A 23,893-nucleotide genomic window follows, 5' to 3' on the forward strand; every position below is an offset into this window, starting at 1 on the left:
TTCAAAACATGGGATCAGAAGCAACAACAAAGGGTCCATATCGCTCTCAGAACTGCTTACAAAGCTCCCATCAACCAGTCACACCTTGACTTTGCCTTGACTTTGCCTTTCGGGCAGAAACCCTTCAACCACCAGATTTAGGACAAGCTCTCTGCAGCCTCTCTCACTTCCCGTTTCTCACCTTCACCTGAAATGTGTTGACGCTCCTGATTACTACCTTTTCATTCCCTTTGTTTATTCCCTTTGTTCTTAAAATGAGCACTCCTAGTCCACTGACAGATGAGCTAATAATAATATACACCAAGAGCCTAGTGCAGGGCTTGACTTATAGAGAGAGGGCACTGGCCAAGTTGTCTGCTGGCTACAACACTCTCCCTTCTCCAAACACAAGCCTTGAGTCCAAGTGCCCTCTTTACTTTGTCACCCGCCTCTCTCTCTAGACGGTACAGCATTGTATAGGAGACCGCAGCTATGAACCTGTCGCCGAGAGAGAATGGGGTAGCTATTCGGCACCTTCACCAGGAGAAGGGAGAATCAGCTATTTGTTACTCATGTTTGCTCCAGAGACCAATGCATTTTCTCTCCAAACACATGTTTGGATATTTATAATTTGTTTGGCTCCTACCCGCCCTAGGGGAGGCAGGAGAGCAGTTAAGTTACTGAATCAGAAAATGTCATCACTTTTCCTAGCAACGCATCCGAGCAGATGGCAAACGGCTATTTTTACAGCTTGTTTCTCTATTGCACGTAGAAATATTGGTTAACATTGTATTTCTGTCCTATGTGGGCAACAAGCAAGAACCTAAGTTAGGCGGCCGCCAGGAAGGCTGGAGGGAGGCTCAGTGAATGGTGGTGATACATTCCAGCTTTACCGTGGCAAATAAGCAAGCCTCAGCCTGTGCCAGGCCGGGGAGCTGGGAGTGCCCACTTCTCCCGAAGCCAAGCAATGCTAAGCAAGGCAGCACCAACAGCCACCCAGAGTGACTCTCACCGCCTAACACCACGTTCCATCAAATGTGTGATGTCACCATCACAAGGTGGGCATTATTCTATGGACCACCGAGAAAAGAAAGGCACCCAAAGTGGAGAGTTTAGGAGGAGAGCCCCACGTGAAGCAAGGGTACCAAAAAGCCACAGAGAAGTAAGCCCGCCATGCTGAAAGGGAACTGCAGAGAGACCTTGGAACCGAGCGTGGAGGAAGGGGGACTCTCCCCTGAGGATGTGAACTGCAACCAAGTGCTCCGAGCGTTTGCCTTCTGAATTCCCATTACCGGCGTGGTCCAAACATCCTCAGGCAGGGATTGCAAACGTTGGCCTGAGTTTGGTTGCGCCCCCAGTGACCTGTAGACACAGACTCTCAGGAAGACGACGTCAAGGGTGACCGGAAGGTGCACCTCATTTCAGATGCATGAACGCCTAAGAACACGTGCACCTGGGAACAAAACTACCAGAACCTCCCCCCACGATGAGGATCATCCCAGGAGCTATTCAGAATCGGCAGCTGAGAACACCACAACCACGAAGAGGGAAGACTGAAACCGAAGTCCAAAAAGCAAGACCAAGGTTGAACAGGTGACCAAGGGCAGGGAAAGGCAGCACACGGGAGGCAGGACGGCCAGGTCGGTGGCTAGGAGCAGGTCCTCACGAGCAGGCTGGGGTCTGGGGCTAAGCCCCCGTCCGCTGGCTGTTCTGGCCTCAGGAGCCAGGAAAGAAGCTCTCCCAGTTTCAATTCACGGTCAGGAAAAGGCAGAAAATACCTTCTCTAGGATGAGTGAGGACATGAAACAAGTGATTGTATTTTAGAAGTGTTTTGTACACCATAAAAGCACTGTGCCCGTAAAAGTTTATGTTTTCTCCTCCTCGGATGAGCATTCTGAGGCCCTCCTCCAGTCACAACCCACATTTTCTAAAAAAATAAAAAATATTTTATTGGAAACTTTCACTTAGCAGAGGGCTGTGTGTGCGTAAAGCAGGGCCTTAACAAATCCTTATGAAGTGAATAAGTAAGTACTGTTAACCTCTGGCCCCAGCCCTATTCAGCCCCAGTTCCTGAGGGTCCGTTGCTGTGGTGGCTGCAAGCAGAAAAGAGAGGGAGAAAATAAAACCCACCCGCCTGGGATATGAGGCCTTTGTGCCGAAACAAGGACACAGATCCCACACACTCACCTCTGGCCTCCCTGAAACTCACACCGAAACCAAAACACTAGCCGGGAGGACAGCGGTGACTGAAGGCAGGTTCCAGGAGCCAGCTTTACAAGGGGGTCAATCAGGAGAGAGGACAGGGAGCTTTCAGAACGGCAGGGTTGCTCACCACTGGCAAAAAACACCCTCAGCATCATCAAAAAGCCCTTTTGGCGGGGGGAGGGGAGGGGGGGCGCCTGGGTGGCTTAGTCTGTTGAGCGCCCGATTCTTGATTTGGGCTCAGGTCATGATCTCATGATTGTGACAGCACTCAGCCCAGAGCCTGCCTGGGATTCTCTCTCTCCCTCTCTCTTTCTGCCCCTCCCTGGCCTCCTCTCTTAAAAAAAAAAAGGCCCTTTAGGAGATGAGACCAATGACTAGGTGCCTTAGAACATGCTGGCATCAGCCTGTCAAGCTTATTAACAGGGACCAACAGAGAAAGGAGGTCCTTGCACAGCTAGAATTGGGCAGGAAAAAAAGGTAAGTTGAGAGCGAGAAACCCAAGATCAAAGGCATGGGTTTCGATTTCCACCATGAGTGGTCCTGAGTGTCCTAAAGCCTGTGCTTTAGGAAAGTAGGAGCACTCTAGAAAAAGGGCCAAATTCTCAGTCTTCACATACAGAGCATCATGCTCAAGACAACATTCAGAAGACTGACCATTTTTTATTGATCTTATTTTTAAGTAATCTCCACACCCAACATGGGGCTTGAACACATGACCCTGAGACCAAGAGTTGTGTGCTCCACTGAGCAAGCCAGCCAAGCACCCGGGAAGACCAGTCATCTTATTTATTTATTTATTCATTCATGTTTAAAAAAAATTTTTTTTTACATTTTATTTTTGATAGAGACAGAGCCCCTGGGGGAGGGGCAGAGAGAGTCAGAGACACAGAATCCAAAGCAGGCTCCAGGCTCTGAGCTGTCAGCACAGAGCCCAACGTGGGGCTTGAACTCACAAACTGCGAGATCAGGACCTGAGCCGAAGTTGGAAGCTTACCTGACTGAGCCACCCAGGCGCCCCTCACTCATTCATTTTTAAATGTCTGCTTTTGAGAGAAAGAGTGTGAGTGGGGGAGGGGCAGAAAGACAGACGGAGACACAGAATCTGAAGCAGGCTCCAGGCTCTGAACTGTCAGCACAGAGCCCAATGTGGGGCTCGAAATCATGAAAACGTGAGATCATGACCTGAGCCAAAACCAAGAGCTGGACGCTTAACTGACTGAGCCCCCCAGATGCCCTTTTAAGTTTACTTATTTATTTTGAGAGAGAGAGAGAACACGATCAGGGATCAGGGGAGGAGAAGAGAAAGAGAATCCCAAGCAGGCTCTGGGCCCTCAGTGCCAAGACAAATGCAGGGCTCAAACTCAGGAACCTGAGGCAAAACCAAGAATCAGATGCTTAACCCATGGAACCACCCAGGCGCTCCAGGAGACTGATCATTTTAAACCATGGTCTGTGTTTGGTACAGGATGCCTGAAATTTCTTTGCATTCATTTTATTCTGAACACTTGTTTCAGCAATGATTTTAGAACATTTCTAAGGGGGCTATTTTTTTTATCAACTTTATTTTATTTATTTTTTTGGTGTTTATTTTTTTTTTTTGAGAGAGAGAGAGAGACACCACGCACAAGCAGGAGAGGGGCAAAGAGAAGGGGAAACGAAATCCAAAGCAGGCTCCAGGCTTTGAGCTGTCAGCACAGAGTGGGGCTCAAAACCATAAACCATGAGATCATGACCTGAGCCAATGTCAGACACTTAACTGACTGAACCACCCAGGTGACCCAAAGGGGGCTATTTTAGTTAACAAACCAGGAAAAACGCACAGAGCTATTCAAAACACTAATTTAAAAAAGTGATTAGACAGTCTCACATTTTGGCCTTTTCCAGACGTTCCTTACAGAATCAGGTATACAGAAATACAGAACTTTTAACAATGGACAACTATCACAAGACCCAACCTACAAGTTTCCTGTGGATTAAAAGAGGACACACACACACACGGACACACACACACACACACACACACACACACACACACGCAAGCACGCAAGCACGCCTGCACAGTCAAAGGCCTGAGCTGAGCCCAGTAGAAAACAATTTTTCTGGGAAACTTGGGAACAAGGTTTATTTCACCTCAGGCTGTCAGCCAGCATTTTTGTTGGACTCAAGTTCTTACAGATTTAAATAGTTCCTGTTCTCAATCGCTGGCTTCGGGCTAAATACTTAAGGGTTCTTATCTAGGTGTCCTACTTGATAAGGACTTAAGAAAACATACTAAAAAAAAAAAGTTTTAGTAAACTTTTTCATGACAGTAGCTGTCTTTTCCTCCCTGAGGAAATCTGGCTCTTATCTACAGGAATTTGCTGCCAAAGAAGGGACGCCTCTGTGAGCTTAGGGGGTCTGTACAGACATTAACAATCCTAAATGCCATATACCCTTGGTGGGACCCTTCTGATCCCTGAGCACCTTAGAGACGCCAATTTTGTAGACTCTGATGATAAGTTCTGCTGCCATTTTATAATTTAGAAATTAAGGGAGAAAAAAATTAAGTAGTTTGCCCAAAAGCATAAAGTTAAGTCTGTGTCAAGATCGAAGCATCAGACTAAAGACTGTCTGGGTGCACACCTCTTTTTTTTTATTTTTATTTTTTTAACATTTATTCATTTTTGAGAGACTGAGAGCACAAGCAGGGGTGGAGCAGAGAGAGAGGGAAACAGACAAAGAATTTGAAGCCGGCTCCAGGCTCTGAGCTGTCAGCACAGAGCCCGAGGCGGGGCTCGAACCCACGACCCTGTGAGATCATGACCTGAGCTGAAGCCAGATGCTTAACCGACTGAGCCACCTAGGCACCTCTGGATACACACCTCCTGACTCATACTTAAGAGGTAAGACGGGCTTGGTAAGAACATTTTCTGTATTTTTATTGTTATTTTTAAAAGGAGATATTGGTTTGTTGTTATTTTTTAATGCAAGTGTTCAGATGCTTCTGTACAGCTTACCAGGTACACACGAGATCCATTTGAAATTAAGCGATTATTTACGCATTTACTGTTTGCTTCTGTTTGAGTGTAAGCTTCTTCCTGAGCAGGATTCATGCCTTACTTTTCCACGTGGCCATCTCTCCCTACACCTAGTGCACTGTGCCACCACACAGAGCCCGAGAGGGGCATGAAGTAATGAGATGCAAACGCGGCCGCCTTCGTTTTGCCGCAAGACAAGTCTTACCTAGACATTGAAAACCCGAGTCATCAATTTCAGATACATTTAATCAGGCTTCAGGTATCCAGCTTGACTGGCCCAAATCACACTATTGCTCCCTTCTTCCCTTCTCATCTTCATCCCTGGTAAAGTCCCATGACCTAGCAGGGCAACGGAAGCTCTAAAAGCACACTGTATCTAGAAGCTTAAAGAAGGGTCAAAGACAATTGTAATGAAAAACAAACTTTATATTAAAAAAAGGAAAATGAGTACATTCCAATCTTAAAAGTCATGATTCAGCGTGTCTCTGAACATCATGTAAGATTTGCATGGTCTTTCTCTTTCATAATACGGAGCTTATGTGTATAAGTTTATATGCATAATATGAAGCCTTAATATGTAGTTTCTGCACAGCATGAAGAACAGTGAGTCATGAATCCAAAAAGCCCAGTTATACGGTCTGAGCTCTGTCAGTAATAATTTATGAATTACTCAGCGTCTCAACTTGTAGAAACCCCCTACCTCTTTTTTTTTTGCTTTTCTATTTGAAAAGATACATTCCTTTTGTCTTTCACTTCACAGGACTAGTGAAAAAATTAATACCTCAATCTACATTATGCTTCAAAACATGACATTTTTACACAGATTCTTATACTGGTAAAATGAGCATGATTGGTAGACTAGGCTTTTACAGCTAAGATGTTACTACCCAGACGTAACCATCCAATAATCCAATAGAAGTCCCGAATTGTTTTTTTAAATTCCCTTCTCTGTTGTTCTGTACCAGTGAAATCTGTTCACATGTACACGTATCATTCTTGCCAAACTGATAGGTGTATTTTTGAGATGCAGATTTTTCCGGGAAAAGAAAAAATGGTGCAAAGAGGTTGTAGACAAATTAAGAATCTCAGGATACTGAAAAAAGGGCTGACAGTATCCATGGGGACAGGGATTCAAACCAGGGGGGCTAGAAAGGGGGAGGGGCAGAGCCTTGCACGACTCAGAGTCCCTGGGGCCGAAAGGAGCTTCAAGACATCCACGGGCTTGGAGGTTGGGCCGTCCAGTGTTTGCCCCTCAGCTCCGTCACCTGCTGCGTACTTAAACTTCTCTGAGGTTTCCTTCTGCATACTCTGCACGGTGATAATAAAACACGAAGTCATATACACAGCACCACGTACCCGGGGAATGTTCTGTGAACGGCAGTGGCTTAAATACGAGCAGAAAGAAGCCGGGGCTTCCTAGAGCATTTATAATGCCAGGTGGTAACTGATGTCTACCCTTCTGCCTCCACCAGGCCGTGTAAGCTCCTGGAGGGCCAGCATCCATGCACCAGGTCGGCTGCAAATTCAGGACACTCTGATTCCATAGGTCTGGGGTGACGCCCCGGCAAGCAGATTTGAAATGAGCTCAGGGGTTCTGATGATACACGGCCGGGGTTTAGACACACTAACCAAATCCAATATGAAATCCCTGTCTGCTCGGGACCGAAGAGGCAAGATGGTGCCCAACAAATGGGTTTACAGTTCCACGGTGGGGAGAGAAATCAGTCAATAACTAGGCTAAGTTTACCAGCTATGGAATTACGCAAAGCCCTGTTATACGCTGAGTGGAAGACGCAGAAGCTTCCCCATGCCTGGGAAAAGACAAACACACCTAGAAAACCTCTCCCAAAAATCTTTCACCCCTTCCCTTACAGTCTCTCCCTCCAAACGGGTGAGGAGATTCACTATTAGCTTGATGTGCTTTGAAATGGGTACAAAGCCAAAGAACCCAATAAGTAAGAATTTTTAGCTGGAACCTGCCTGTCCCAGTAGGGACAGCCTGTCAGTTATTCTTTTCTGAGGTTTCTGAAGGCAGTTTTGTGGGTGTGTTCTCTCTCTTCCCAGGAGGCTCAGGCAATACAAGAGGTCCCCAGTGCAAACCAAAGCTATCCGGCAGAGGATTTGGGTTTCCTCATCCCGTGTCTGGACTGTATCCTCTCCGCCGGGAAAGTCACCAGCAAGATGCCACAATGGGCAGTGGAGGGACAATCGGGGGAGCCCGCGTGGCTAGAACGTGGGATGGGAGCACCCACAGCAGGGTCTGCTTCGGAAAGAAGAGGGGACCCAGGCTCTCACTGAGAGAAGAAGGAAGAAACCCACTCCGGCTGCAGGAAGGTCTGGCAGCCATGGGAAAGGAAGGGATGAGTTACCGCGGGGCTTGGACATTTCATCTGCAGCTGCGTGGGAAACGCCGCTCCTTGAGGATTTGATGGCAGAGATTTACCAGATGAAATGAATGAGGCCTGAGGCCTGGGAGTAATGGTTTCCGTGGTCTGTGACCCCTGTGTGGACTCAGATCCCTTTGTGTCACGATGACTTAAGAATTTCCACACCTGCTAAGTCAGTATTACGTGGAACTCAAACCTGACTCAAATGCACCTTGAAGCCTTTGCTGACACCTGTTTTACTCTGTTGTCAGTAATGCTTCATAAAGCTCAAGTTTAATGACAGAAGTTTGGCAGAACTGATATATATAGTTCAAAATGATTAATTTATCTTTGATCGCAAGGACTATTCAGGCTACTAATGCATTATCCCTAAAGTAAAATTCTTAGCCAAATACACTAGGTTCCCTAAAGGGTCTGGCGGATTTCAGGTAAGGAGAGAGAGAGACTGAATTAAATACCTTAGATTTCTGGTACTGAGCACTCTGGAAATATTCATGCAGTTTAGCCCTTAAATGAGGACTGAGAACAGATGAGAGACAGCAAATTACAGAATTTGACCCAAAGGCTTACCTGGGGTAAATCAAATGACGACTCATTTCCAACATGGAATTAAATCAATTCAATTAGCCAATGGGTATCCTATCTTTAAATCCAGAGCAAAACTGTTAATAGGGCTGTGCTCACTGAAAAAAGACACGACACTTTTTCTTCCTTCAAACCTTATATTGCTAATTCTATGCCTCCCGGATAATTTTTTTTAACTATGTTTTCTCGCAAAGAATTGCTTGTTGCTCTCCCTGGCCTCTGAGATCAGGTTTCAGATGAAGGGTAGTCAAAGAGTTAAGGATCCATTCCAAGACAGGAGTGGGATGTGGTTAATGACCCTGAGTAATACAGAGGAAAAGCATTTCAGAAGACACCAGGGCCCGCAGAAAGTCCTCTGGCCTACCCAGACCTGACGTAGGTAAACAGGCGCACAGCAGGAGACATTAAACCAGCTAGATACACGCAGCGAAACGATCCCACCTGAGGGAGAGTCTCTTTAAACTATTTTCAAGTTATAGCAAATTGCTAATATTTTAACATGGGAATCTACTGTATACAAAACCTTTGAAACTCCCAGCAAGGCTGGCTTGAAGCAATCTGTGATGTGTACTCTGTGTGCACCCTATAAACCAAAGGCAAAATTACTTGTGGATCCAGAAATGTCTTCCTCGACTCTGTCCCTAGCTGAAAGCTGGAAAGCTACTATGATTCCAGAGGGGTTCATGTGATTCTAAAAGAATGGCCGATTTAGCTATTCTAAACTCACATCACCTCTTCTGTGTGTAAATACTCATACATTTTATTTCAAATAATTTTTTTAATCTTTATTTATTTTTGAGAGGGGCGGGGGGAGAGGGACAGAACAGGAGCTGGGAGGAAGAGGGAGAGAGGGAGACACAGAATCTGAGGCAGGCTCCAGGTTCCGAGCTGTCAGCACAGAGCCCGACGCGGGGCTCGAACTCATGAACCGTGAGTTCATGACCTGAGTTGAAGTCAGACGCTTAACCGACTGAGCCACTCAGGCGCCCCAATACTCATAAAACTTCAAAGCATAAAGACAACTGGGCTCACCCAAATTTGATGATATGCAAAGGACCAATTACACCTAGCATTAGAAGCAAGGAAGAAGTTGCTATGACACCAGCCGGCTAATACTGTGGCTATGAAGCCCACCTCATTCTTTCCCCACCCCCAACCTTCCAGCCAACAAGTGAGATTAAGCATCGTGCCTCTAAGTACTGGGTGGTTTGAAAAATAATTCATAGAAACTATTCTCAAGGCATAGATAAGACACCCTCCCACCCCCACCAAGCCCCCAAATTCAAAAGTACTCTAAGTCTCTCCTACTCCTTTGAGACAAGTATTGATTCTAAAGAAAGAACTGAGGAGTCAGCTCTGCAAGGGAACTTTTAATGGACAAGGTAAGTGTTTCTTTATAAACTTGCACTTAGTTATGGCCATTTTTTCTCCCAAGGGTGCTGTGGATTTTTATCAACAGCTGCTGGACAGAGGTTCGGAAAAGGTGAAATCGCGTTTAAAAAGGCTCTAAGTCACAGGGAGAAAAGTTTGGCCATTAATTCCCTACTTCTTTTCTGCAACAAATTCACTCTCTGTTTCCAGGTGACACATTAAGTTTGTTCAAAGTACTAGAAGCAGCAGAAAGTACTTGGGATAATAGGCTGGAGCCAATTTTGCCTCAAGACAGACAAGAGCTGGGAGGAACCAGAAGAAAAAGTCTGCCTCCCACCCAGGGTGCACAAGCTTTCCTACAGAACCAAAGCAGCTCTTCCTGGAGGACAGATCTGGGTGTTGCGGTTGAAGACTTTTTTTTTTTTTTAAACTGAGCAAGCTTGGGGCGCCTGGGTGGCTCATTCAGTTGAGCGCCCGACTTCGGCTCAGATTATGATCTCATAGTCTGTGGGTTTGAGCCCCACATCAGGCTCTGTGCGGACAGCTCAGAGCCTGGAGCCTGCTTCCGATTCTATGTCTCCCTCTTTCTCTGCTCCTCCCCTGCTTGTTCTCTCTCTCTCTCTCTCTCTCTCTCTCTCTCTCTCTCTCTCAAAAATAAATAAAAACATTGAAAAAAATATGTGGCCTGGAACTGAGAACACTCTGCCTTTCTCAAAGAATGCCACATATTTACAGCACAGGAGGTCTAGAAATGCCCATTTCATTCTTGGGAATGTTCTTTACCCAGAGGAAGCTGAGCTCCGGGAGTAATGTTAGTAGAAACAGGCTTGAGGATGAGGTCTTCCGTGCAGGGCGGATAAAAGCAGGAGGCAGGCGGGCCAAACACATTTCTTTGATAACCGCCCACAGCCAGCTCAGCATCCGGAGGGTGGTTCCATAAACACCACTGACTGACAACAGCCAGGATTCACTTCTTCCTCCACTCTGCCCACACCCTCTTTCCGTAAGATATTCCACTATATAAATATGTGTTGTCATTTTGGCCAAAGTGATGTCTTTTTTTTTTTTTTAACATTTATTTATTATTGAGAGAGAGACACAGAGCATGAGCAGGGGAGGGGTAGAGAGATGGGGAGACACAGAATCCGAAGCAGGCTCCAGGCTCTGAGCTGACAGCACAGAGCCCGACGCGGGGCTCGAACTCATGAACTGTGAGATCATGATCCGAGCCGAAGTTGGACGCTCAACCGATTGAGCCACCCAGGCGCCCCAACAAAAGTGGTAAGTCTTAAGCGGGACCTACTCTGAGGGAAACCCGAGCAGGAAAGTAAAAAACTGGGGAACTTGGGTGGCTCAGTCAGTTAAGCCTCTAACTCCTGATTTAGGCTCAGGTCACAATCTTCCTATCATGAGATTGGGCCCTGTGTCCGGCTCTGTGCGGATAGTGCCAAGACTGCTTGGGATTCCGTCTCCCTCTATCTCTTAAAAATCAATAATAAACATTAAGAAAAATAAAACATCTGCTAACAAAAAAAAAAAGGAAAGTAGAAAAGAGAACAAGCAGTTCTCAGTGCCTATAGGTACATGTCCAGAGCTGGCTTGTTTGGTTGAGGTTTCGACAGAGAACATAGGTACAGAACATCAGCCCATCTGCCCTAAGTTGGTGGTGGGAAAAATTCAGCCCAGGAAGCGATTTTGTTCTACCAGCCCATTTTGCTTGTGCCTCTCCCATGGCCAGATGGAAAAAGAATCACTACAAAGGTGACCCGGGGCCCCTCCTGCCAGGCTGGCTTCTGGCCCAGCGCAAAAGTAACTTCTCAGACTAAGCAGATAGACCCACAGAAGCAAGGGCTGACATCTTTGAGAAAATTAATAAGGAAATAAAATCCAAGATATGAGACACCTGCCATCCCATCTCTTCTTCCTGATACCTCCCCTCAACTGACTCCATTTGCCTTGTGAAGACGGTAGACACGTTTGGTTTTTGAAAAATAAATGTTTAACAGCAAAGTCAACAAGTGACAGTTGTAGAATACAAACTGTTAAGCCACTGATAAAGAACCGGACAAAGTAAAATAACTTCGATGTTAGGGGCGCCTGGGTGGCCCAGTCGGTTGAACGTCTGACTTCGGCACAGGTCATGATCTCACGGTTTGTGAGTTCGAGTCCTGCATCAGGCTCTGTGCTGTCAGTACAGAGCCTGGAGCCCACTTCATATTCTGGGTCTTCCTCTCTCTCTGCTCCTCCCCCACACACACTCAGTCTCTGTCTCTCAAAAAATGAATAAACGTTAAAAAAAATTTTTTTTTAAATAATAACCTTAATGTTAAAGATAGCTCAAACACATAACTATTAAATTATACTTTATTAGATTTAACAGATTCTTTGCAGGAATGGAAAAAAAAAATCAACCTAAATGACCCACCATTCACTTATGAAACTATATTTGAAACATGAAACAAAAACTACTCTCTTAGAATATTACGACCTTGTAGGGTAGGAATTGCATTTTTAGATATGTGGTGGTGGCATTACTCTTCATCAAAATTTCCCACCCCTTCCTAAGGAGGTCACATGATTTGCTCCTGGCAATGACCATGTATCACTTGCAGGAGAAAACATGAAAAACTGGTGTGAACCTTCCTTCACCTTGCTCTCTCTTCCTCCTGCTCTGAAGAGTGACAATGATGTAGACAGAGACCGTCCCATCAACAGACTGGGGTCAACACTGAGGACAGTTGCAGCTAACCCACAACGAACGTGGAACACGAATGAGAAATCAACACGAAAGCCACTCAGATTTGAGGTCATGCAGAATAATTACGGTCTTGATTGACTTTGAGTGCTACTTACATAGGGCTCTTCATAAAGCTTGGGTGGATGTCTGGATGACAGGAAGTATTCGGAAACTCAATGGTGAAATTTGGTAGGTGTCAGGTGAACATAAATCAAATATTTCTTTACAGGGTGTGGAGACAAGAAGCTTTAAGCGACAGCTACAGGAGCAGCAAACAAAGATTTTGTGAACTGCGATTAAAACCTGGGTTATGCAGTGTGATAGCAATTTGAGCACCACTATCTAGTCTAACAATCAGCACAAGATCTGCCATTTTAATCCAGCGGCTCCAGACAGGAGTAGACCGAATATCAACCAGCTCCTGACAAGTCACCAAAGTAACTGCCAAAATAGCTTCACTTTAGTCCCCGTGGATATAAATTTCTAAATATGGTCATTCCAGGGAATGGATCAAAGATTGCCTAAACTTAAAACACACTCGGTGCTGGAAGAGCCTTGTCGGGCCAAGATGATCAACTGGGCCACAGAACTTGGGTTATCAGTTGGCACAGCCTTCAGAACTTGGCATCCCGTGGACCCGAAGGAGGCTCATAATCTTTCCCTTGGATTTGGCAGTTCTTTCCTCCTCGCTTTTATGACTCCCTTGGGATCCCCTCTACCCCTGTCTTCTGTCTTCAGACGTCAACCGCAAGATACAAAATTTGCTCCTGATGTCTCAGCCATACCTTATGGTGCCCTAACCGACATCCAGAATCTGGTATTGACTGGATCAATGCGAAGACCAAGAGGGAACACAGCCACTAATCAAGCCTTTACCAAGAGGACTGGCCCGGTGGTAGGCACCATGAGAACATTTGGGAATCCTCAAGTTCAGGTCTTAAGCTCACAGGGGCAGTTTTTAATCTAGTTGAGAAGAAAAGAAAGAAAAAAGAAAGGAAACACACCCTTCTCAACTAGCCCAGTTTACAAATGAATACCCTGTGGGTAGCAAACCATCACTCGAGGGCAGATGAGATCAGAGAGAGGGAGAGAACACAGGCAAGCCTTCCTCTCACCCAATGAAACACTCAAAGGAGGGAAAAAGACTAGCAAAAATGGAAGAATCTAGGATGTCAGGACTAAAACAGCGAAGAATATAATTCACCCTTAAGTTTTTGTGTGTTAAAAGTTGCAATTGAAAATGCAAAAAGACACTTCCTAGTTCTTAAGAAAAGGATACTAAAATTCACCTGAGGGAAAAATAAATGCTTGGAACTTAATTTTTTTTAATGTTTATTTATTTTTAGAGAGTGATAGAACATGAGTGGGGGAGGGTTAGAAAGGAGGGGGGGGCAGGGAGGGAGACACAGAATACAAAGCAGTGCGGTCAGCACAGAGCCCGACATGGAGCTCAAACTCACGAACCATGAGATCATCACCCGAGCTGAAGTCAGACACTCAACCCATGGAGCCACCCAGGGGCCCCATGGTTGGAACTTTAAAAGTGGAGGTGGGGGGAGGGGGGAAGCAGGGCAGAGGAGAATGAATTATCTGGATGTGATGCGTGGGCTAAACAGAAAAACAAAGGGTCCAAGCAAAGCACACGCTGAGGTTATATGGAAAGCATACCAAAAAATGATACGTGTACAATTTTATACTATATAAAAACTGTGCTCATGTACAATTGGCATGACAACCCATAAATAATGCAAACGAGTAGAAGTTAAGGTGACATGGTTGTTGGTTGTGGGTTTTTTTTTAATATAAAAGTTATTTATTTCATTAAAAGAGCATGCCCAGTGAATTCCACAAACCCCACAACTTACCCAGAACCCTCCAGTCTGCAGCTCCCCCCACTCCCCCAGGCGATACCACCTCCCCGGCCTTGCCCCTTAGGGAGGCACAGGGACGTGTATGTTACCGGGTGGTCACAGCGGCTACGGACGCTCCTGGCATTTCATGGACAAGGGCCAGGGACACGGATCACCCTACAACACATGGGACGGTCCCACACAACGCACGACTGTCTTAGGACACCAGCAGAGTTGCTATAAATAAAATACCCCAAGGAATAAGACAAAGACCAGTCTTTCTAACACTTGCTACGTGAGATACACTATAATAAAATCCCAAACTTCAACCAAGGGCCTTTAACTTCCTATCATTATGATTTTAAAACAATGCTACCTTTTTCATTAAAAAAAAAACAAAAAACACAAAAACCTGAGAATATAATCTCTCGTCAAAGAAGCAAATGGGCGACAGATTTTTACATCATTAGAAAACAAAATTACATTTCCTGAGAGAGATTATATTGCAGTGATGCTAGATATGATCCAAGAGCAAGCACTGAGGGTCTAACAATTATCCCCGTGTGCTAAACACATTATTGCACCCTTTCGGGATACCATTAGCCCGCAGCTGGTCCAGAACTACTGGGACTACTGGGCCTGTGACATGCGGGGGTCCAAGCCGGGACAATGGCTGGAAACCGGAGCTGACCGCACTGGTGGGCAATTTGCTTCTTGCCAAATGTGCTCCTCTGGGCCTCCCGGATGTGCCTGCAGTAGTAAAGACAGCGCCTTCTCTCTGGCCAAAAAGAAGAGAGGAGGAGGAAACAGAAATTCCTTCTCACCAAGGGTGTAGAAAGGAGATCCTGAATGTTCAATGAAAAGGCTTTCCTACTTTTATGATTTTCAGTCCTCGGGAGACTCCCGGGGAGAATCAACTTCCCAAAGGGCTGTTGACACTGCCATCTAGTGAGCACAGTCCTTTTTACACCAGAAAGTCGGAAAAATTTAAGAGCTCACGGACCCATGCTTTTTTAAGGTCAGGTACAGGAAGTAGAAATAGACTGTTCCTAAAAACATTTAAAGTATCACTTATTTTATGGGGCCCTCAGGTGGCTCAGTCAGTTAAGCCTCCGACTTCGGCTCAGGTCACGATCTCGCGGTTCATGAGCTCGAGCCCCACATCAGGCTCTCTGCTGTCAGCACAGAGCCCACTTTGGATCCTCTGTCCAACCCTTCCCACCCCTCCTCAACTCCCTTCCTCCCTCCTTCTCTCTCTCTCTCTCAAAAATAAATATGAAAAAATAAATAAAAATGAGCACAGAGGCATAGAGGCAAATTCCATTTTCCCCATAAAGTATGCAGGCTCTGCTCTCTGCCCAGCAGTGGCTGTCCAGGTCCGCATGTCAACAGCACGGCCACTGTCCCCTGTGTGGGCGGCACCCGCACTCTTCCCAAGTAGTATGCTACATATCTGCTCATTGGCTGTTAGGCACCCTGGAGCCCAGTCCGTTCCCAGCCTATTTACAAGACACAGAACATGCTGTCCCTACCTTCCTTCCTCACTCCCTCTTCTTGTTATTCCCCTCTGTCCCAAGATCCTCACCCACGGATTTCTACTTTTATGTTGCATGCCTTTTTACGTCCCCACGAAGTGTTTTCTACAACAAGACTGGGGAGGTACATAAATGAAGTCTGCTAGTGTTAGCGTTCTGGGTGCCACGCGCTGCTGGGTCCACAGGTCAGCAAAGGGAAGGGCAACTTCACAGGGCCCCCGGGGCTCCTGCCTTCTGGGACCCTTGGGGCTCCCTTCCCTCTTGTTCATTCATTAGCAGAACTGCTGACGGGCTAAGGCGGGGTTCACACTAAGTGCCATCATGCAAGACGCTGCTCGCTTATAACTGCAGTTCTCCTCACATTCCAGGATGGCCTTGTAAGGTGTCTTCACCTTGGGATTTCAGGCTAAATTCCCACAGTTTCTTCAACTGAAGGCACTGCCTTAATTCCCATCCCACAAATCGACCGTGTCTCACCGTGTTCGCACCTTGCCCCTTCCGTAAGTAAATGGTCTATGTATTCCAAATTACAGCGTTTATATGAAAGGGTTTTTGTTTTAGTTTTAAATGCAAAAGCTTGTTGGGAGGCAGAATAGAAACCGTTACAGCAATGTGCATGAAGATAATCCCCAATCCCAAAGGCTTCCCCTCCTCTCTCAAGAACCACATTGGAGGGACTGGCTAGCTTATCACCACCCAGGCCTATACTGTGCTTATCTCCAAGTCTGGCCTACGTGCTGCTGAACTGCATTCCAACGCTGTTGCCTCCACACTGATACCCCGTGAGCGTTCATCACTGGGACATCTCAGACTTGGTACTGAAATTCCCTTTCTTATTTCTAATAATTGGCTTGTAAAAAAAACCAAACAAACAAACCAAACCAACAACGACACAGACTGTAAAAATTACATTCTCCATCCTACACCCAAGAGTTACAACATCTGGCTGTGTATTTTCTCGAGAACTGCCCAAAGCACAACACAACGCCTGATATCCTGTTAGCAAAGCAGAGCGTAGGGGGGAGGGGGGTGGGGGGTGGGGGTGGGAGGTAGTGTAGGCAATATGTGTGTTTGTTATACAAATAAAGGCAGGTGTTATTTTCCAACATCGTAGTTTTCTATGGACAGGTGCACACCAAGTTAGATGGTAAAGATGATGGGGATAAATGAAAAATTACTGCGAAGATAAACTATCAAAAATGCCTCGGAAAGGGAATCTGAAGGTCAGAGAATCAGTATCCAAGGTTCTGAATTTGAGACTTGACTCCTATCTGATGAGATAGACACTCTCTTTCATTAAAAGCTGAAGGGAAGAACTTTTTTCGTGGCTTCTGTTTGCAATTCAGCCTCTGTGCAGGCTGAGGACAGAGGACACAACGTCTCATGGCTTTTATTCCAATTTTAGTCATCACCTGAAGCCCCCACCTCTTCCTCTCTATGTCCTAGATAGAATCTGGAAGGTAAGTCCAGACACCCAGTTTTACAAGTTGGAAACTAAGGCAGAGGGGGTGAGGAAGCCGGCCCAGGAAGCAGGACTTGGTTCAGTGACAACTGTCTTACTAAAAGATTCTCTAGTTTACCTGTTTTTACAGGTAGAAAGCTGTGGACTGGGCCCAGTGCTAGCAAATCAAACTCTGGGGACTGACAGCCAACATCTCCAAAGGCCAAAAAACCACCACACATGTCAGGCCAACCTTCCCTTCAGGTGTGGGGATGGAGACAGGGCTGGGGGACAGAGTGGCAGGTAACCTACTTATACCCAGGCCAGGGTAGCAAAGTAAGCGAACACATACGGGACACGGAAGATACCTCCTTTCAAAGGCAAAAGATCCAAAACAATTCAACGAAAAGAAAAAGAAAGAAAAACAAATGGGAGAACACCACGGTACTATTCTCCTGTAAGCAGACAGAGGAAATGAACACAGTTGTAAAAAGCAGTCTTATACATTGGTTTCTTTCCCTTTGCTCAGCCACATTTCCTAGAAAGGTGGAAAAGACGTCAAACGTGATTTCTACCTATGGGTCCAGAAGATGCAATCAAATGTCAAAGACACCCGGGTCAAGGACGTGTAGCCAGGAGCGTGTTTTTCCCTAAACACAACTGAACTGCTCCCCCCCCACGCCCACCCCCCAGCTTTCTGTCCGGTCAGCGCTCTTGGGCCTTGGGTATCCAATTCCTCTCTTATCTGAAGGGATTCTTCAATGGCCCTTACACCCGGGAGCGCTGGGGCCTGCTGCCTCCAGCCACCTCTTGAACACAGTCAAGTGGGCATGAACACCACTAATACAGGAAACTGCACCGTGTCCAACCAGCAGCTACAGAAAACCAACAATGGGTAACATCTCCGAAGAGGGAACTGCCTGGATTCCATTTCTGAAATTGGACAAATTTAGTTTTTAAATACCTCCTAGGGTCACCACTTCTTGATCATTCCACTCATCGGGACCATCTTTTCTCGCCGCACATAACCTTTGCTTAAGGGCTCACCGTGGCTCCCTTTGGAAGCGTCTTAACTGTATATACGTCTCTACCATTCTACCTTATTAGGGTGATCCTGTAACTGCTTTTATAATCTAGAAACCGTCTTTGGATAATTATAAACACCTTAACTAATTCAAATCACGTTCGTACTTTTGACCTAGTTATTTCTGTGAATTTATCCCAAGGAAATAAGGTTTTACTGTCATGGTGTCTAAAGCATCAAAGAATTAGACATAATTAACGTTTTTAACATTAGGAAGATGGTTCACAAATTATAGCACATTAATGTGATTCAACATTATTTATTATTACTGTAGAGGCTTTGTCAAAGAGTTGGTAAACTGGGGCACCTTAAGTAAAAGGAGTATTCGAAATACGCCACATAAATAAAATGAAAACTAAAACACGTAAGATGAAAACATGTTTACATGAGAGACAAAATCTGTAAGTAATTTGAAAATATCTTGTTGGTTTTAACAAATAAATACAAAATACTTGCTAACCAGGAGTTTGAGGAAAATTAATTTTGCCCCGATTCCAAACTAAGATATGGACCTACTTCTCCTTTATTTAGAGTTAACCCCAGTGGAATTTATAAGCTTTCCTAAATTTTACGGGAGTCTACTAAAAGAAATCAAAGTACCACCAATGGGTTAAAAGACAAACCATGGTAGTAGCATCAATATCTACTCAATCTCTTTCAAATGGACTTGAGGGGCGCCTGGGTGGCTCAGTCGGTTGAGTGTCCGACTTCAGCTCAGGTCATGATCTCACGGTTCGTGAGTTCGAGCCCCATGTCAGGCTCCGTGCTGACGGCTCAGAGCCTGGAGCCTGCTTCAGATTCTGTGCCTCCCTGTCTCTCTGCCCCTCCCCTGTTCATGCTCTGTCTCTGTCTCTGTCAAAAATAAATAAAAACATTTTAAAAAGTTAAAAAAAATAAATAAATAAAAAGTAAAATGGACTTGAGATTGCAAGGATTCACAAACACACCCCTAAAATGCATAAGCCATAAACTTATCAAAGTACTTCCCAAATTAAAACACTGCAGTGGCATCATAACATCACCCTAATTATCATTTTAATAACATGGTGAATTTCCTCTGGTCAAGACCAAATGCTATATGTGTGGACAGTCCATTTTTTAAATTTTAATTCACTGTTGCGGCCAACTTTCTGAAGGGGTAGGAGTCAAGTTTTCTTCCCTTCTGGTGTTCAGAACATAAGCATTTTCAACCATCTTAAAAAGGCTCAGGTCACGAAAGGTAGCTGGGCAAGGACAGCGGGAGGCCAGCCGTGACCCAGAAAGCTAACAAGAAGCGTGAGTGTGTGCTCATGTGTTCTTTCCCATGGTTCCATCCAAGAAAACGCTGAACTGAAGCGAAGGGTATGAATGCATCTATTATCCCACTGAACATCTCAACACCAGTGCAGTTCACTCCCTTGGAGACAATCTGGGCCATCATCTGGGGTGGAGGCCCTTGAGTAACTAGGCGAGTTGGCTTCATCTAGGGAGCTTCTCAGGTGTGGTTCAACAGCCACACCCTAAAGACTGATAACCTTTTGTGAATTATTTATCATGTCTGTTTACCCCTTTGGCTTGAACCAAGACAGAGGACCCAGTCGGCCTGGGTGATGTCCTAGTCCTGAAGGAGACACTTGCAGACAGAGCCCACCTCATTCACGTCAACCGTCTTGATGGTGCCCTCATGCACACGCGCTCACGCTGACCTTCCTGATCTCTTGTGCTCGGAAACAATGACATTTTTCTACATGTAACATGGGTCCACAAAGGTATTTCTTTTACGTCTTGAAGAGAATACATACATATTAATAAAGAAAAATTGTTCTATGGTCACAAGATAACCATCAAATAAAGTCACTCATGTGACAATCCTGAAAGTTTATGCTCTCTCCTTCAAAGGTTCCATGGTAGTGAGTAAGTTACGAGCACACATACCCAGACACAAACACAGATTTCCAGAGGGAAAACAATGTGGCATACACACAAGCCGGAGAGGGTGGCAAGAACGTGAAAGAGGGTTTTCCTGGTGTTTTCTAGAGATCAGCCTCATTTCAACCCTACGCCCATTTCAGTGCTGCTTCTTGGCCTAAAGATCCCTGAAACCCCTACCGTGACATTCTGTTCCTGCCCTCTATGTTGGGAGAACAAGGCGAGCAAGAAGTTTATGGAGGTTCTTACAGCACTATTTTTCTAGAACTCTGCTTCTGGGCTTGGTGAAGACAATCAGGCTGGCCTCCTGGACGGGGGTGAGGCAGGTATGTGCAGCTGGCCTTGGAACTGGGTGGAAGCAGGAATCTGTACAAGAACCAACAAGCCCAGGAGAGAGGTACCCAATCGAGCCTGTGTTGAGTGCTTAGCCATCTGTCTTCACATGGATTATGAAATGCCAGATGTAACCCTCAGTGCCATTCCGAATGACCCAACAGCACGCAGAGGAATTAAGGAAGGCGAAAGAGGGTGTCATTCATTCATGAACGGCCAGTCCAAGAGCCAGTTTTAGAGGATGACCCAGGAAAACTCATAAAATTGGAATGTATGTGGTAGCCCCCAAGTGTTCTGTGGGCATGAAACGTTCCAAAACGAAAATAGGAGCGAACCACTGCATTTCACTAGTGTCTTCTGAAGTTTCTAAAACCACGCAAAAGCAGGTTGTAGGTCGTCCAAATCCACCAGAACATCAACACCGCGAGAGCAGGTGCTCGACATACGTGTGCTGAGTTCAACGGACACACATTAAGCCCTAATTCTGGTTCTCCTTTCAGCTGCTGTGGCCACATGAAAGCAATAACTTACTTTTGCCTCTGACATTTTTAGTTTTCAAACTTTTTTTTTTTTTTTCAACGTTTTTTATTTATTTTTGGGACAGAGAGAGACAGAGCATGAACGGGGGAGGGGCAGAGAGAGAGGGAGACACAGAATCGGAAACAGGCTCCAGGCTCCGAGCCATCAACCCAGAGCCCGACGCGGGGCTCGAACTCACGGACTGCGAGATCGTGACCTGGCTGAAGTCGGACGCTTAACCGACTGCGCCATCCAGGCGCCCCTAGTTTTCAAACTTTTTAGACAACGTGTTTAAATCCATTCAAACATATTTCAATTAAACATTCCTCATATGAGATTCAGTATGACATATGTGGGGGGTGGGGGGAAGCAGCAAGGTTCTTTTCCCCTCCCATTCTGGTCTTTTCAAGAGGAAAACACACTCGTGCTAGTTTGATAAAATTGGCTGAGTGGTAAAAGCCAGAGCTGGAATCCAGCATCTGGCAAAGCTGATTTAACGAGCACCCACTTTACAGGAAGGGTGCGAGGACACAGGGCCACGTAGCACAGACAGGCCTGGTGCTGCCCCAAGTGTCATTTGGGGCATGGAGACAAGTTGATCTCCTTACCACTTCTCTCTCATCCTAGTCACTGCCTACCCCTTAATAAAATCACTCTCACCAGGAATTCACCCACTCACCAAACCGTTCTGGGCACAGCAGCTTTCTTGAGTAAGAGAGCTCATTTCCCCATATTTCTTTTTTTTTTTTTTTTTTTTTTTTTTAATTTTTGGGACAGAGAGAGACAGAGCATGAACGGGGGAGGGGCAGAGAGAGAGGGAGACACAGAATCGGAAACAGGCTCCAGGCTCCGAGCTGTCAGCACAGAGCCCGACGCGGGGCTCGAACTCACGGACCGCGAGATCGTGACCTGGCTGAAGTCGGCCGCTTAACCGACTGTGCCACCCAGGCGCCCCTCCCCATATTTCAAAGCACTAAGGGAGAGGTGGCCACCAGCGAGACTCCTTTTCCACCCTTTCCTTTCCCCTGTCATTATGCTCACCATCACTAGACCGCACCATCCCATTCACTTCCTTGGTAAATCTGATCCCCCCCCCCCTTTTTTTTTTTAACTCCAGAGTTTTCCTATGGCCTGGCATTCCCAGGTATGCATTATCTGGTCTCTCCCCCCACCTCCAGCTTTTGTTCCATTAATGGCCCATCTAGCACTTAACATCTTCGGCCAAGATGCTTGGTCTAAGCATGAATAAATCAAGGAGCTGCAGTTCGCTTGTACATCTGTTGATGACTTCCTGTATTTTGTGGGGAAGAGCACACTTCAGTGCCTCCCTTTCCTCAACTGGAAATCAGATATTAAGACGCCCTCCTATGACTGGTCTACGGAATCACCATTAGGGAAGATCAAAAAGTGATCGGCAAATAGGAGTTAAGCCTCTAGTGACCTACTTTCCTATAAAAAAAAAAATAGTAATATATACTTTTTTCCAAAACATATTAGGACACATACGTGTAACTGAGTATTTTCTAGTGAAATGTATTTTGGACTCTAGCACATGAATCCAACACACTTCTGCCCTAACACTCTGAAATTGCTCTCCCTGCTACTTGGGAGTTCAATTTCCCTAGATTGGCCATTCTCACTACTGCCTGTTGTTCAAGACCCAGGATCAAATGTCCCTCCTTCCATGCAGCCTTCCTTGATCACACTAGACAGAAAGCATCCCTCACGCCTCTCATCTCCTACGGCTCCCTGTGCCCCACTGGTCTTTGTTTCACTTGCCAAAGTGTCTGATGTCATGTTGGGCACAGACTGGGCAGACACGCCACGATTACCACAGCAAGAACGGCCCTTTCTATACGCTCCTTCGTATTTATAAGAGAGAAAACTAGAAACAGACTGAACACCCAACATCAGGGGACAGCTTCGCAAGAACCACGGTGCATCAACACAATGGGGTATTATGTTCCTCATAAAGACGACCGCTAGATGACTTCTGTCCGTTTGTGGAAATGTTCAGATCGTACAATACTTTATAGAAAAAAAAAATACACAAACAGAATATGAACCATGCCTCCAATTCTAAAAATGTCTGGATGCACCTTTACAAGACAATTTGAAGTTAAATAAGTAAACTTGACAAGAAGTAGCATTTTTAGCCTACATTCATAGTATTACATGACATCTTAAATTCTCCAGCATTAAGTATGTCGCCAAAAGAGCCTTAGTACATTAGACATCATCAAATAGCACTCCCAATGCCTGGGAACCTCCTTCACTCTAATGTAACATTGTTGTTTTAGTCCCAATTCTTGAAAACAGGCTTAGAGAAGCTTTACTAGCTGTTCATACCTGGTGAAACACACCCTTTGTGAAACCAAGTCAAACCATCCAGAAAGCCTTACCCTCAAAGCTGACCTCTGTGACCCTGGATTTGTGAAAAGGAGTGGATTTAGTAAATAGGAATGAGAGGTCAAGTCAAGGAGCACCAACAAATCAAAGAAACAGGGATGAGAGCCACAAGAGGGTGGAGGGAAAGTGGTCTCTGTCATTCCACAAGTGCCCATTCTCTGGGCCCCCTCCCCCCGTCCCTGCATGGGGAAAGGAGCACAATCCAGTCTCCTTCCACCAACACGGGGGTGTCTCAATGCACCGGGCTCAGGGCACCCAAATGTGCTCAAACAAGGAAATTCTGGGACACCTGGGTGGCTCCGTTGGCTGAGCGTCCGGATCTTGGTTTTGACTCAGATCGTGATCTCGTGGTTTGTGGGTTTGAGCCCCACATTGGGTTCTGTGCTAATAGTATGGAGCCTGCTTCTTGGGCTTCCCTTTCCCCCTCTCTCTGTCCCTCCCCAGCTCGCACTGTCTCTGTCTCTCAAAATAAATAAACCGTGAATGAAAGAAAGAAAGAAAGAAAGAAAGAAAGAAAGAAAGAAAGAAAGAAA

General features: G+C 45.7%; 1 protein-coding gene and 1 long non-coding RNA gene across 5 annotated transcripts in view; one reads left to right on the top strand and one right to left on the bottom strand.

Annotated features, from left to right (window-relative positions):
- Nucleotides 1-23,893, bottom strand: part of KANK1 (KN motif and ankyrin repeat domains 1) — a 142,474-nt gene that overhangs the window by 99,236 nt on the left and 19,345 nt on the right. The window lies entirely within an intron of this gene.
- The window catches only part of LOC125924780 (uncharacterized), a 21,449-nt gene continuing 7,932 nt past the window's right edge, over nucleotides 10,377-23,893 (top strand). Inside the window, exons 1-4 of one of the 3 annotated variants that reach the window (XR_007458559.1) lie at nucleotides 10,377-10,825; nucleotides 12,511-12,718; nucleotides 16,035-16,166; nucleotides 17,637-19,223. This is a non-coding gene — a long non-coding RNA (uncharacterized LOC125924780). Of the gene's footprint in view, nucleotides 10,826-12,510; nucleotides 12,719-16,034; nucleotides 16,167-17,636; nucleotides 19,224-23,893 lie in introns of those variants that run through there. The other 2 variants (XR_007458561.1, XR_007458560.1) reach the window with 2 other exon arrangements.

The sequence above is a fragment of the Panthera uncia genome, chromosome D4 (genome assembly GCF_023721935.1).
Source record: "Panthera uncia isolate 11264 chromosome D4, Puncia_PCG_1.0, whole genome shotgun sequence".
Taxonomy (NCBI): domain Eukaryota; kingdom Metazoa; phylum Chordata; class Mammalia; order Carnivora; family Felidae; genus Panthera; species Panthera uncia.